The sequence below is a fragment of the Physeter macrocephalus genome, chromosome 7, assembly GCF_002837175.3.
Source record: "Physeter macrocephalus isolate SW-GA chromosome 7, ASM283717v5, whole genome shotgun sequence".
Taxonomy (NCBI): Eukaryota; Metazoa; Chordata; class Mammalia; order Artiodactyla; family Physeteridae; genus Physeter; species Physeter macrocephalus.
The window spans coordinates 32095689-32109156 of record NC_041220.1 but is presented as its reverse complement, the minus strand read 5'-3'; the positions used below and the strand labels follow the sequence as shown (position 1 = coordinate 32109156).

The following is a 13468-nucleotide window of genomic DNA, read 5'->3' as shown; positions in this document are numbered from 1 at the left end:
CCTGGAACAAAGGCTTCATTTTCCAGCCTCCCTTGTAGTTGAAGACTGAAATGTGGTCCTAGGACTAGGTTCTTGACATAGTATTTCTAGGCAAGCTTCTTTTTTTTTTTTTTTTTTTTGAAAAGCTAAAAATCCCTTCATTTTTTATTCCTGGTACCGCTACCACAATTTACAGGGCAATATACGTGATATAATGAAAAGAAAAAGAAAAAGGCAAAGCTACAACAGATAAAAGACCTCAGGAATGTACATCTAATTGACACTACATTGAATTAATCAATAGCTGCACTTTTTTGCAAACTGTGGCTATGACAGTCCTGAACAAGAAGGGTTTCCTGTTTAAGCTGCAGTAACTTTTCTAAGGATCATCGTTCCTTCTGTGGCAGAGTTTTGCAGTTCCTCTAATGCTTTTGGGATGACTGTCTCAAAGTAACCTGCAGCTTTCCTGACAACTCCTCGCTCTCTCTCCTGCTAAGAACTGTAGCCCTTTTCTTTGGAGTTTTTAGAACCTTCTGCTACCCTATCCACCACTTCCACCACCCGATCCATAGCCACCACCATAGGGACTTCCCGAGCTTCTTCCACCAAAACCGCCCCCCTTCATGGGTCTGTAATTTGACTGCTGTTGTCCGCTATAATTTCCAAAATCATTATAGCTTCCACCACCACCATAGTTACCTCCAAAATTTCCTCCTTCATTGTAACCATCATATCCTCCACCACCGCCACCATATCCACCACCGCCACCATATCCACCACCTTGGTTTCCATATTCTGGCCCACCACCACCATAGCTTCCTCTACTACTGTAACCAGGACCACCGCCACAGTTACCACCATAGCCTCCAAATCCATCATATCCACCATCACCTCCTCCATGACTACCTCTGCTGCCACCACCTCTACCACCATAGCCTCCTCTTCCACCAAAGTTTCCACCACGGCCAGTTACCTCCACTGCCTCCAAAGTTTCCTCCATGACCCACAAAGCTGCCAGATCCACCTCCACGACCTCTTTGTGATCCAGCAGATTGCATTTCTTGTTTAGAAAGGGCCTTTTTCACTTCACAATTATGCCCATTAAGAGTGCGGTATTTCTGAACAACAATCTTATCAACTGTATCATGATCATCAAAAGTTACAAAAGCAAATCCTCTCTTTTTTCCACTCTGCCTGTATTCCATAACTTTTATGGTTTCAATCTTTTTTTTTTTTTTTTTTTTGCGGTACGCGGGCCTCTCACTGTTGTGGCCTCTCCTGTTGCGGAGCACAGGCTCCGGACGCGCGGGCTCAGTGGCCATGGCTCACGGGCCCAGCCGCTCCGCGTCATGTGGGATCTTCCGGGACCGGGGCACGAACCCGTGTCCCCTGCATTGGCAGGCAGACTCTCAACCACTGCGCCACAGGGAAGCCCTATGGTTTCAATCTTGCCATACTTTTCAAAGTAGTCTCTCAAATTATATTCTTCTGTATCTTAATACCACCAACAAAAATTTTCTTCACTGTTAGATGGGCACCAGGCTTTACAGAATCCTCTCTAGAAACAGCTCTCTTTGGTTCCACTACACACCCATCAGCCTTGTGTGGTCGAGCACACATTGCTGCATCCACCTCTTCAACACAATAGTAAGTCACAAAACCAAAGCCCCTGGAACGTTTTGTTTGGGGGTCTCTCATCACCACACAATCTGTAAGTGTGCCCCATTTCTCAAAATGTTCTCTTAAGCTATCATCTGTAGTTTCAAAGCTCAGACCACCAATAAACAGTTTTCTCAACTGTTCTGGTTCCTCTGGATCATGGACCTCCTCCCCCCGCAGCGGTGGCGATGGCCAGAGTCAGGCTGGGGGCGACCGGGCCGTGGTTTTACCTCCATTTTGAGACCGGACTCGCCTAGGCAAGCTTCTTAAAAGGAAGCAATTCCACTGGGAGGAACACCACTTTCACCTTTTTCCTGCTGCCTGGAATGTGGGGTGTGATGACTTTACCTCAAGAGCAGCCATCCTGAGCCATGAGGTAATTTAGAGCACAGCATCCAAATCCAATGCAGTGGAAAAAATGGTAGAAGGAGTCTGATCTCTGATGACTCAATGGATTGCCTGTTTTTGCACATCTTTAGTGTGAGAGAAGAAACACTTGCATGTCTTCCCCTCTCATGTTAACCAAATCTATTCCTAATTAATACAGAATCAAGGCAAAGAAATGGGTTGTGGGTTGGAGATAGGCATGAGGTCAATAGATGTTTTGTTTGCTTGTTTTTAAGTCGAATGATTCACTGAGTAGGAATTAGATACTCTGATCTATTCTTTGGAAAAATTCCACCGTTATTCAAGATACCTGTTATAAAAGTTTTTGTTTCTGGATTTAGATTTAGTGTATCAGTCAGGGTTCTTTGGTCCAAGCTATAGAAACTGACTCTGGCTGGTTTAAGCAGAAAAGGAAATGCCCGAAGGCAATCAGTGCCTAACTGAATTGTGGATGGCTGGGAAGTCAGACTTGGACAATAGGTAGAAAGAGGCAGGCAGGACACAGGACCACAGATACAGTCATGTCACGGAATGGGTCTGTCAGGGACACCATAGCCATTGCTGATGAACGCCGGATCCCCCTCCTGCCCACACCACTCCTGGACGCTGAGTGCTACTGCCAAATAGATTCTCTGCCACCATCCCCTCCTTCTTTGTGTCATGAGTGCCTTCTTCAAAATCTGTGATGGAGTAACTGATTGACCTAACTTATGTACCCTTCTAGCTGCCAGGGAGGCTGGGAAAGAAACATTCTGGCTTTTTTAGACTTCTAGAGTGAGAGGTGCCTCCCACGAAAAATCATATAGGGGTTCAGATGCCAGGTGAACAAAGTAATAATTTAAAATACCAGCAAATATCTACTACATTTAGTTTCTTAAGTATTATAATAAATAATATTTAGTATTCATTTAAAAAGTTGACAGGTAAGTGACACATACCATGGTAATTTCAATATGGATTTTTAGGTCTATTTGGATTATGTAGTGGTGTGGGCAGAAGGGGGTATCCAGAAAGATAAGTATTTAAAACTGCAATAAATTACTAAAATATACAGAAAAAAACCAAAGGTACATTTGAATGGTAAAATCAGCTTCTGTGTCAGAGGCCTATTGTTAAGATAAGGTAGGAAATTGTAAATGTAAATGTCAAATAAAAATATTTTGTAAGAGTAGAGTATACCTGTGCATGTCTTTTGAGCACAGGGTAATGTCTACAGCATGGAAGGACAATTGGCAAATTCATCCATTATTTTTGTAAATTTTCTAGCATTAGCAATTTACCATTGGTATTGTGTGAGGTACACACATTTTCTTATTCTCACGACAACCCTTCAAGTCATCCCCCCTCTATGGCTACAAAAATTTACGTGCAGAGAAGCCAAGTCACTTGCTAAAGGTCATGCAGCTGGTGAATGACATAAATAGGATTTTAATTCAGGTTTAATGAATGAAACGTGGGTACAATTTAGCAAAGGCGTGCAATAGGGCACTTACGGAGCTCCAAAGCCTTATCCAGGTTAATTCACTTCAAGAATCACACCAGTTTATACATTAATTAGGAGACTAGATGCTAGCTAGAGTTCCACATGATTTAGGTAAACGTCCATATGATTTAGTATGTTAGATGGCATATGATGATCAGCAGCAAATATGACTTGACAGTTTGTCCTTATCTATTGAAATATCTTCAGCTTTATGTTGGTAGATGTGACAATTTCCATGTACGTCAAGCTGGAGATTTATAAAAAGTGGATTGGGCCCAAATTATCTAGATGCATGTTTATGCTCATTAGATTTACCCACTTACCTTGTTAGTGGGTCAAACAATTAGTAGAATAAATAATCAAGTTTCTAGTTTAATTAGAATACTGTCCAAACATGTTGAGGGAGAAATTGACCAGAAATTCATCATATTTAAATGCATATTGAGTGGACATGTTGACCTCTCATTTTGCATATATACCTCTGATTATAAATATTATATACGATTTATTTTCAGAATTTTATTGTCTTAGAGTAGAACCTGATGATATGAATCATCATACTGGATAGCGTTACCTTCATGAATTAAATTTAAAAAAATTTCTACTAAAGGAAATAAAGAGGACAGAAATACATTCATTCCTGTTCCATAATGACACAAGAGGGAAGGCTTACTGTTGGATAAATTGAAAAGGAAATGGTCTTTGGAGAGATAAAAATGGAATTTGTAACCTTTTAAGAGGATGTAGGTTTTTTTTTTTCCTCTCTGCCTCTGATTTAATGCTCTTATTCAATTGTGACAGTGAAATCTATTGAAAGTGACTTTTCCCTTTCTTGTCAGTGGAGAGGAGGTGCAGGTTACTAAGCCTCTGAGGGTGATCCCTGCATCTTGAGCTGGAGACAGGGCTTTAGTGGGTTTATGGAGCCGCTGAAATCATATACAAAATGTTGAATTTAGGAATGTGTGAGTGTTTCTGTGGGAAGAGGATCCTCCCTCTGAGGAACCTCCCTCAATTTCCACCACTGACTCAGAGAGGGGTGTGGCCCCAAAAGGGTAACCAACACTGCTGTAGAGTGGGGATCCTGTTGCCCGAACTCCAAAGCAGACACTTTTGCTCTAAGTCAAAAGGGTTGTTTGAGAGTAGGTGCAGAAATGGCATCAGGATGGTATTACTTGTGATCATAAATAAACACATTGTTTTCAAGCATTTTAATACAAATAATGCATTTAAAGAGAACTTTACACTTATTAGGTCACTTTTATCTATATTTATTCAATTAAAAACCACAGTAATCCTGTGCTAAAGCTAGATAATTAAAATTATCTTCATTTCACAGCCGAGCAAATAAAAATACAGAGGGAGCAAAACCAATGACTTGTTCTAGAGATTGGAAGACTCACAGAGGTGAGTGCCCTTCCCACAGTGTTTGGATCAGAAGTGGGTATCTGACTCAAACTGGGTCAGCCAGAAGTCCTTCTAAGAGAAGTTGGATGGGTGACCAAAAATCAAATTGTTTGCCCAGCAGGGCTCTGGGGTGTTGGCCTTCTGCCTATCATAAATAGCTAAGCAGGAGGAGGAGGGCTAGGGGTGAAGGGAGAAGTGGGGGGGAGGTGGGAGAAGTGTTTTAGAGTCCGGATTCAGGCTCTTTATCTGCCCCAGATCCCTGAGACAGACTTGCATCTGTGATAGCATTTGGAGCAGAAGTTGGATAGACTAGAGAAGACACTTGTCATTTTTATTGGAAAGTAATGCTTGAAAATGAAGTAAAGAACTCATTGAACATAACTATGGTAGAAGTCGGGCTTTGCAAGAATCATGAAATAGCAAGCAAAAAATAATTTGAAAGGAATCCCAATCTTGGGTCTCTTGGGGACAATTTACAACCCATAAGAACATCTTCTAAAAAGCCACTTTCAACCTGATTCCTAGCTCCTCAGGCCTATTTTGAAACTACCCACATGACAAATTAAAAACTCCCACTTTACAGTTCAACATGTGTGGATTTATGTCGCATTGTTTCACTCCCCCCACCCCCTCTTGTTCTTTCCTCTCCTTATCTTTATTACCCATCACAAAAACGTGGAAACTTGGGAGGTGCAGGGAGGAAATAGAAGTTTTGAGAGAAACTGGTAATGTTTACATGTTAAGAGATATCACTCATGCTACATATGTTTATAATAAACTTCTGGTTTTTGCCTAAACTGATATGAGCTGGTTTCTATTATTTCTAACAAAGAGTTCTAAGTAATATATTCATGGAGATAGTAGCAGAATTGAGGCGAGAACTTGGGTCTTTTGATTTAAAATTTCTTGTTCTTTTTGCACAACGTGGGTCTGTCTGCATAGTCTTCTACTGCCAGAGAATTGAGGATTCCTTAATCCTCTGAGTACTTTTTAAACAGTTTTGGATTTCTTATTAGTCTGTGAACTCCATGAGGGTAGGTATTGTGTCTGTCTTGTTCACTTCTGTATTTTCAATGCCTAACACATTGTTGATGTGTGAAAAATTGTGGGTGCTCAAAAAAATTATTAAATGAATAAAAGAATGAATGACGCCTCCATCTTTATTATTTTTTTTTAATTGTAATCTTATTTACATTTGTGGAGTATCTTGACAGAAAAATGTAGTAGATGAATATGAACTGTATAAATACAATTGCTATTAAAGCTGCCTTTCAGGATAAAATATTAAATTTCTGATAATTCTTCATTATTGTTTGTTTGTTTCCCCCTGTGGTTTATATCTCAAGGGAAACTTTTCTAATTAACTGTGATTTCTGTTGAAAGCTCTTTACTCAAAGAGGGCAGTCGGTCTTATCTTCAAATTAAGACTTCTGGTTACATGTTAACACGAAGGGGAGTGGAAGCTAATTTTGCTAATCAGAAACAGCTATAGTTACATAGCTCAGGCCCAAAATTATGGGATGGACAATAGACAGGGAAAAAGATTGATGAAACAATATTTCAAGCTATGTTTTCTACACATGTTGCAATGAATCTGTATTGGCTTTATGATGAATACAAATCATAATAGACTTGGTTGAAAGCCCAATAAGTGTGTTGTGTCATAGTGACAATTGCATTGGGCTGTGAAAAATCTTCCTTAAGATTTGAAAAATCCTTGACTTCTTGCTCTTATAGCCTAATAAAATTTGTAGGAGAAGCAACTTAACCTTAATATCTACTTTATTCTTCTAAGAAATACCTTTCTGGCCCATACCCCCAAAGGAACTGAATTTCTTCTCCCACGAACTCAAGACTTCCTGCCTCTCTCCCTACCATTCTTTAGATCTTGGATTCAGAAGGAGGTAGACATAATATTCCAGGGGCATGAAGGTAAGCATGGTGTCCTTCTTGATCTCTCAGACTGGGTTGAGTTGTCAGTATGGAGCAGAGAGTGGTCTGGACTGAAAGATCAGGTTCAAAACTTATCTCTGGCACTTCCTAGCTTTGTGACCTCCAGCAAGTAAATTACTTTTTCTGATAATAAATTTCCTCAACTGTAAAACAGGAGTAATGATACCTTTACAGGTTTATTACTAAATGAGGTGATACATTAAATAGCCGGTACATGTAGACCTCCAAAAAGGAGTGCTTTCTCCTTTTCCTCCCCAATAACTCTCCTTCACTCAATTTTGTGCCTCCGTGAAGAAAAGCCTGTGACTTTCACTAAGCCTTTTGAGGTTTTTCTCTGAAAAGACACCTTCCTTTGACTCTTGGGAAGACTTGCAGAGACTGCAAAGGCTCACCTCTCCCCTGCATCTGTGTCTCTGAGGCACTGGGACTCTACAGCCTGGTGAGCTTGCAGGCAAAGCATCATGTTCAGAACTCTTCAATGACCTTGCTCACTCAAGCCCTTGAGTACCAAGTTATAGGCAAATGGTCAGCCACGTTGATGCCTATTCTACTTTTCTTGTATAAGGAGCTGATAAAGTAGCATAGGATCATGGATTACAACAGGCGATGATTGAGTGAAAAGGTCAGCTTTTAAATAATTAATAATAATTTAGACTTGCATTAAGATAATTTTCCCAAACTAGGATAAATTTTTAATAGAAAGTGGGTATTAGAGCAAGGCAAATTTAACATCATGCCAAAAAACTTCATTTAGATCATTTTCACACACAAGTAAATTATATTATTGATGACTATGGCTTATTATACCTGCTAAGATATAAGCAAAAAGTTTAACCTCTTAATGGAATGGAGTCACTATTTCCCTCAGATTCCATGATTCTTTATAAAACGGGAGAATTGACTTTTGACTTCTGCAGTATATATTTTCCAAGTTAATCTCCTTTCTACCTTGGGTAGCATGGCCAAACATCTTGGTTTACCCAGGACAGTCTTGTCTGGAGACTTTTGTTGTGGTTTAATTATTAATATACTCCCCCCTCCCGCCCCACACACACCAAAGGTGCTTTGAACAATGCGATTTTATGAGTATGCTAACCTTGGAGAATTACATTTGATATTTTTCCTTTGGAATTTCAGAAGTAAACTTGAAATTTCAGTTTTACCTTTAGAACAGGAGTTCTATGGATAGAAATCAGAATTTGAGGGGCCTGTGAAGTTGGATAGAAAAAAAATATGCTTCTATTACATCTAACTCTAATTGCCCTTCAATTATGAATGCAGGTGACAAACTACAGCAGTGCTAGGTACTCCTGTGACTTTGTTACCAAGAAAAAACCACAGCTATTTTCATATCACATTATAGCTATTACAAATTTACAAAATATCACTCATATTCATTGTTACTTCTGAATTAGAAAGATCACATGAGATCATAATCTTCATGTTTACAGATACTGTGCAATGTTGCTGGCCAGCTACTGGTCAACTCTATAGTTTCACCAAACATCAAATCATGTAGTTCTACAGTGATATCCCAGACATTTATGCTGCTTTACAGGATTACTCATCTACTATTGTTTGTTGATCAATATGAGGAATTAGTTCTTAAATTTTTGCAAAACTAGACAGTTTAAATAAGAATTCTTAACTCTCTGCAAGGCAGCAAAGCTTTTTGAATAGAGCCCATAAGTTCTATTGTCACCTTAATGGATACTCTTGGAAATCTCCTTGCTAACTGTCAGTCAGTGCTGGAGTGGATGCTTTACCCCATGAAGATGAGATACAAAATTCTCTGTCAATTTCTTTGAAAAGAGAAATTTGCAAACATCTGGAAACATTTCAGAAAGTTTTACCAGTTATTTTATCTTGATGGCATCAAAGTTGAACCATGGACTATTATTCTTTTTTCTTTTTGATATAAAGTATATTGAGAAGATGAGCTAGCCAAAGGGGAATTCATTAGTTTTAGGTTAAAAAAACACAAAACAAAACAAAACAAAACAAACAAAAAAACAAACTCCAGTTCGAGTTTAATTCAAAAATTCTTGGAGAATTCAGGGGTTCCTTGACAGAAACTATTCTTATCTTGTAAAGTAGCTTAAAAAGCTTTAATCCATTTACAAGGATTTACATTTACAAATCAGCATTTTCAACACCTGTAACAAATAATAACCAAAAAAATTGACATCAGTTGTTTATCCAACATGACATGCCTATAGCTTTTTCAAAGAGCTCTCCAGAGTTTAATGTTCTTATTCAACCTAGCAACAGCAGACTTCCCACTGATAAGTCTTTGAAGGTAAATTTATTTTTAATTTGTTTATATTTTAATGTATTTTTAAATTTAATACAATAATAAAAAACACATAGCATTGTATTACACATTTGTCTTTCAAAGCTATTTTGACAGCCATGTTTCAGTGTAATTGGTTTCTCTTGTAATTCTGTATATTTTATTTTTTGCATTAAAAAACATTTTTCTGAAAGGGATCCCTGGCTTGACCAAATTGTCTCTATATTGCCAACAGGGTCCATGACACAAATAAAAGTTTAAGAACTTTGGCTTTGGGGAACTCCCTGGCGGTTCACTGGCTACGACGTGGCGCTTTCACTGCCGAGGGTACGGGTTCGATCCCTGGTCGGGGAATTAAGATCCAGCAAGACAAAAAAAAAAATAGCATCAGTTCCTGTTGTCTATGGCTTGACAATTTCTAAGGGAAAAAATGGGATTCCTTGTCCAGGCCCACAATCACGGACCATCAAGATTCCCTGGCCTTGTTCCTAAGCAGAGTCCACAGGATTCTAATAAATAGCTTAATTTAAAACAAAACAAAAGAAAAAACATACAGAACACTGGCTTTGGAGCTTCATCTCAAGGTAGAAACTTCCAGGAGGCATAATAGGCGTAGTTTCATTTATTCACTGCACAGAATTGTAAGGTCTTGGATATGGCTGGAAAGGACTTTGAATGGAACGCTTACTGAACAGACTCATGTATGCATTACTTCAGCAAATGGTTAGAAATGATAAGTACTACAGAGAAATACAGGTAAAGTTCTAAGGACGGTCAGAAGAAAGATCATTATCAGAAATAGCAGGGAACACATGGAAGAAGTGGTACTCCTGCTAGTGGGTGGGATGGGTAAAATCTGAATATTACAAGTGGGAATATTCATGCTAAGTTCATCCATAGGCCATCCAGACCAGAGACCTCAGAGCCACCCTTGATTTCTCTTTCTCCTCATCCCTGCATCTGTGATCATGTCTTGTCACTTAGGTCTCCATCCTATTTCTTACACCCATTCCTCCTATTTATCCCCTGGTTGATTGCCTGGCTTCAGGCTTATTACCAGAACTACTGGAATAGCCTACTACCTGAACGTCCATCTCCTTTCTCAAATCCCTTCCACACAGGCTACCCTAACTGCAATGACAATAATAGATTATTTGTTTGCAGCAGATGTTAAAGAAATGTTCAAGTTTTAGTATTATATATACGACGTAAGCCCCACATTAAAATGGGGATTATTCATATACAACATGTATGTTAAAACTGAAGAGGATGCACTGGAGCAGTAGTTATCAATCTTGGCAACACATATAATAATCACCTACAGAGCTATTAAAAGGTCCTAATGCAGGAGCCTCCCTCCCAGGGTTCTGATGTAACTCCCAAGCAGACAGAGCTCCTGAACTGCCATCCCTGTTTCTGTTTACCTCTCTAGTTTTGACATTTATCTGCTCCACCTTATACCCTATCAAACTGCTGGTGTTCCTCAAATTCCCATTATGTCCTACTTGCGATACACTTTTCCTCCTGGTCTAGACATTTTTTTAAAGTCTCAGCTCACCTTCCTAGGGAGAATTTTCAGTCTTCTCCAGGTAAAATGGTCCACTCTCTCCTTTTTGCCCCTTCTCTGATCTGTATGTCCTTGTATCATAGCAACGATATAATTTTGCCTGTGTTCCTCTCTTCCCCTCACTACTAAGGGCATTGGAAAGGAAGCCATCTCCCTCGTGTCATTTTCACAAACATATTTCCAATGATTTTAAAACCTTGCTTGCACAGCTACTACTATATAGAAAATCACACTTAAGCTGGAATAAACTTCAGCTTTTTTCTATATTTGCTTCTATAGTACCTTATTTATCAACCCCCTTTTATATTAGTGTAAGTAATAAGATCCTGTTTTTCTGTGACAGACATATATGTAATAAAACATGCATGAGAACTCAATTGGGAATTTTGAGAAATGTATCCCTCTCATTAATTATTTTAAAATCCCCCTTGGAATCATTACAAACATGGCATGATAAAGTTTCTATCAAAGTAAAATTAAGCCCAGATGCCAATCTTTTATTTTCCTTGGGAGTTTCGCATCAACATAAACCAGAAAAGCGGCAGCTGCTGCTTTTACAAGTGGTAGAATCCCCTGGCAGATGGGACTGGCCCAGCTTTGGACCCTATGGAGGCTGTGGGAGTAGTACATTCTGAGCTTGCATTTGTAATTCTCGGCAAAATATGCAAAAGGGCTTCTCAGGAAGAAGTCTATATTTGCATACTCAAATTAGATCCATACAAACATGAATGCCTCCAAAGCGGTTTCCATGTCAAATCAACACCCGTTGGCAACACTGATCTATCTTGAATAATAACCTGTAACTTGAAAATTGAACCTTAAATTTTATGTTATTTCTCTTATTTCTTCGTGATTTGCAAGTTATTAATCACAGTCTGGAGAAAATCAAGTTCTCAAAGCATTCTCTTACATACCCTTAAGGATACAGACCCCTCAAATAATTAAACTTAGGGGAAATATTTTTATTTTTATTTATTTTATTTTCTTTAACATCTTTATTGGAGTATAATTGCTTTACAATGGTGTGTTAGTTTCTGCTGTAAAACAAAGTGAATCAGCTATACATACACATATATCCCCATATCCCCTCCCTCTTGCATCTGCCTCCCACCCTCCCTATCCCACCCCTCACAAAGCACCCAAGTGATCTCCCTATGCTATGTGGCTGCTTCCCACTAGCTATCGATTTTACATTTGGTAGTATATATAAGTCCATGCCATACTCTCACTTCGTCCCAGATTACCCTTCCCCATCCCCATGTCCTCAAGTCCATTCTCTATGTCTGCATTTTTATTCCTGTCCTGCCCCTAGGTCCTTCAGAATCTTTTATTTTTTTTTTTTAGATTCCATATATATATGTGTTAGCATAGGGTATTTGTTTTTCTCTTTCTGACTTACTTCACTTTGTATAACAGACTCTACGTCCATCCACCTCACTACAAATAACTCCATTTCATTTTTTATGGCTGAGTAATATTCCATTGTATATATGTGCCACATCTTCTTTATCCATTCATCTGTCGATGGACACTTAGGTTGTTTCCATGTCCTGGCTACTGTAAACAGTGCAGCAATGAACATCGTGGTACATGACTCTTTTCGGACTATGGTTTTCTCAGGGTATATGCCCAGTAGTGGGATTGCTGGGTCGTACGGTGGTTCTATTTTTAGTTTTTTAAGGAACCTCCGTACTGTTCTCCATAGTGGCTATATGAATTTACGTTCCCACCAACAGTGCAAGAAGGTTCCCTTTTCTCCACACCCTCTCCAGCATTTATTGTTTGTAGATTTTTTGATGATGGCCATTCTGACTAGTGTGAGGTGATACCTCATTGTATTTTTGATTTGCATTTCTCTAATGATTAGTAATGTTGAGCATTCTTCCATGTGTTTGTTGGCAATCTGTATATTTTCTCTGGAGAAATGTCTATTTAGGGCTTCTGCCCATTTTTGGATTGGGTTGTTTGTTTTTTTCATATTGAGCTGCATGAGCTGCTTGTAAATTCTGGAGATTAATCCTTTGTTAGTTGCTTCATTTGCAAATATTTATTCCCATTCCGAGGGTTGTCTTTTCATCTTGTTTATGGTTTCCTTTGCTGTGCAAAAGCTTTTAAGTTTCATTAGGTCCCATTGGTTTATTCTTTATTTTTTTAACATCTTTATTGGAGTATAATTGCTTTACAATGGTGTGTCCATTTGTTTACTTTTCTTTTTATTTCCATTTCTCTAGGAGGTGAGTCAAAAAGGATCCTTACTGAAGAGGCTGTCTTTTCTCCATTGTATAGTCTTGCCTCCTTTATAAAAAAAAGGTGACCATATGTGCTTGGTTTTATCTCTGGGCTTTCTGTCCTGTTCCATTGATCTATATTTCTGTTTCTGTGCCCGTACCATAATGTCTTGATACTGTACCTTTGAAGTATAGTCTGAAGTCAGGAAGGCTGATTCCTCCAGCTCCGTTTTTCTTTCTCAAGATTGCTTTGGCTATTCGGGGTCTTTTGTGTCTCCATACAAACTGTGTAATTTTTTGTTCTAGTTATGTGAAAAATGCCATTGGTAGTTTGAGAGGGATTGCATTGAATCTGTAGATTGCTTTGGGTAGTAGAGTCATTTTCACAATGTTGATTCTTCCAATCCAAGAACATGTATATCTCTACATCTGTTTGCATCATCTTTAATTTGTTTCATCAGTGTCTTATAGTTTTCTGCATACAGGTCTTTTGTCTCCTTAGGTAGGTTTATTCC

At 38.8% G+C, this 13468-nt stretch overlaps 1 pseudogene; it reads right to left on the bottom strand.

The window, feature by feature from the left end:
• Positions 1–423: 423 nt before the first annotated feature.
• On the bottom strand, positions 424–1874 carry LOC102981778 (heterogeneous nuclear ribonucleoprotein A3-like; annotated as a pseudogene).
• Positions 1875–13468: the final 11594 nt, after the last annotated feature.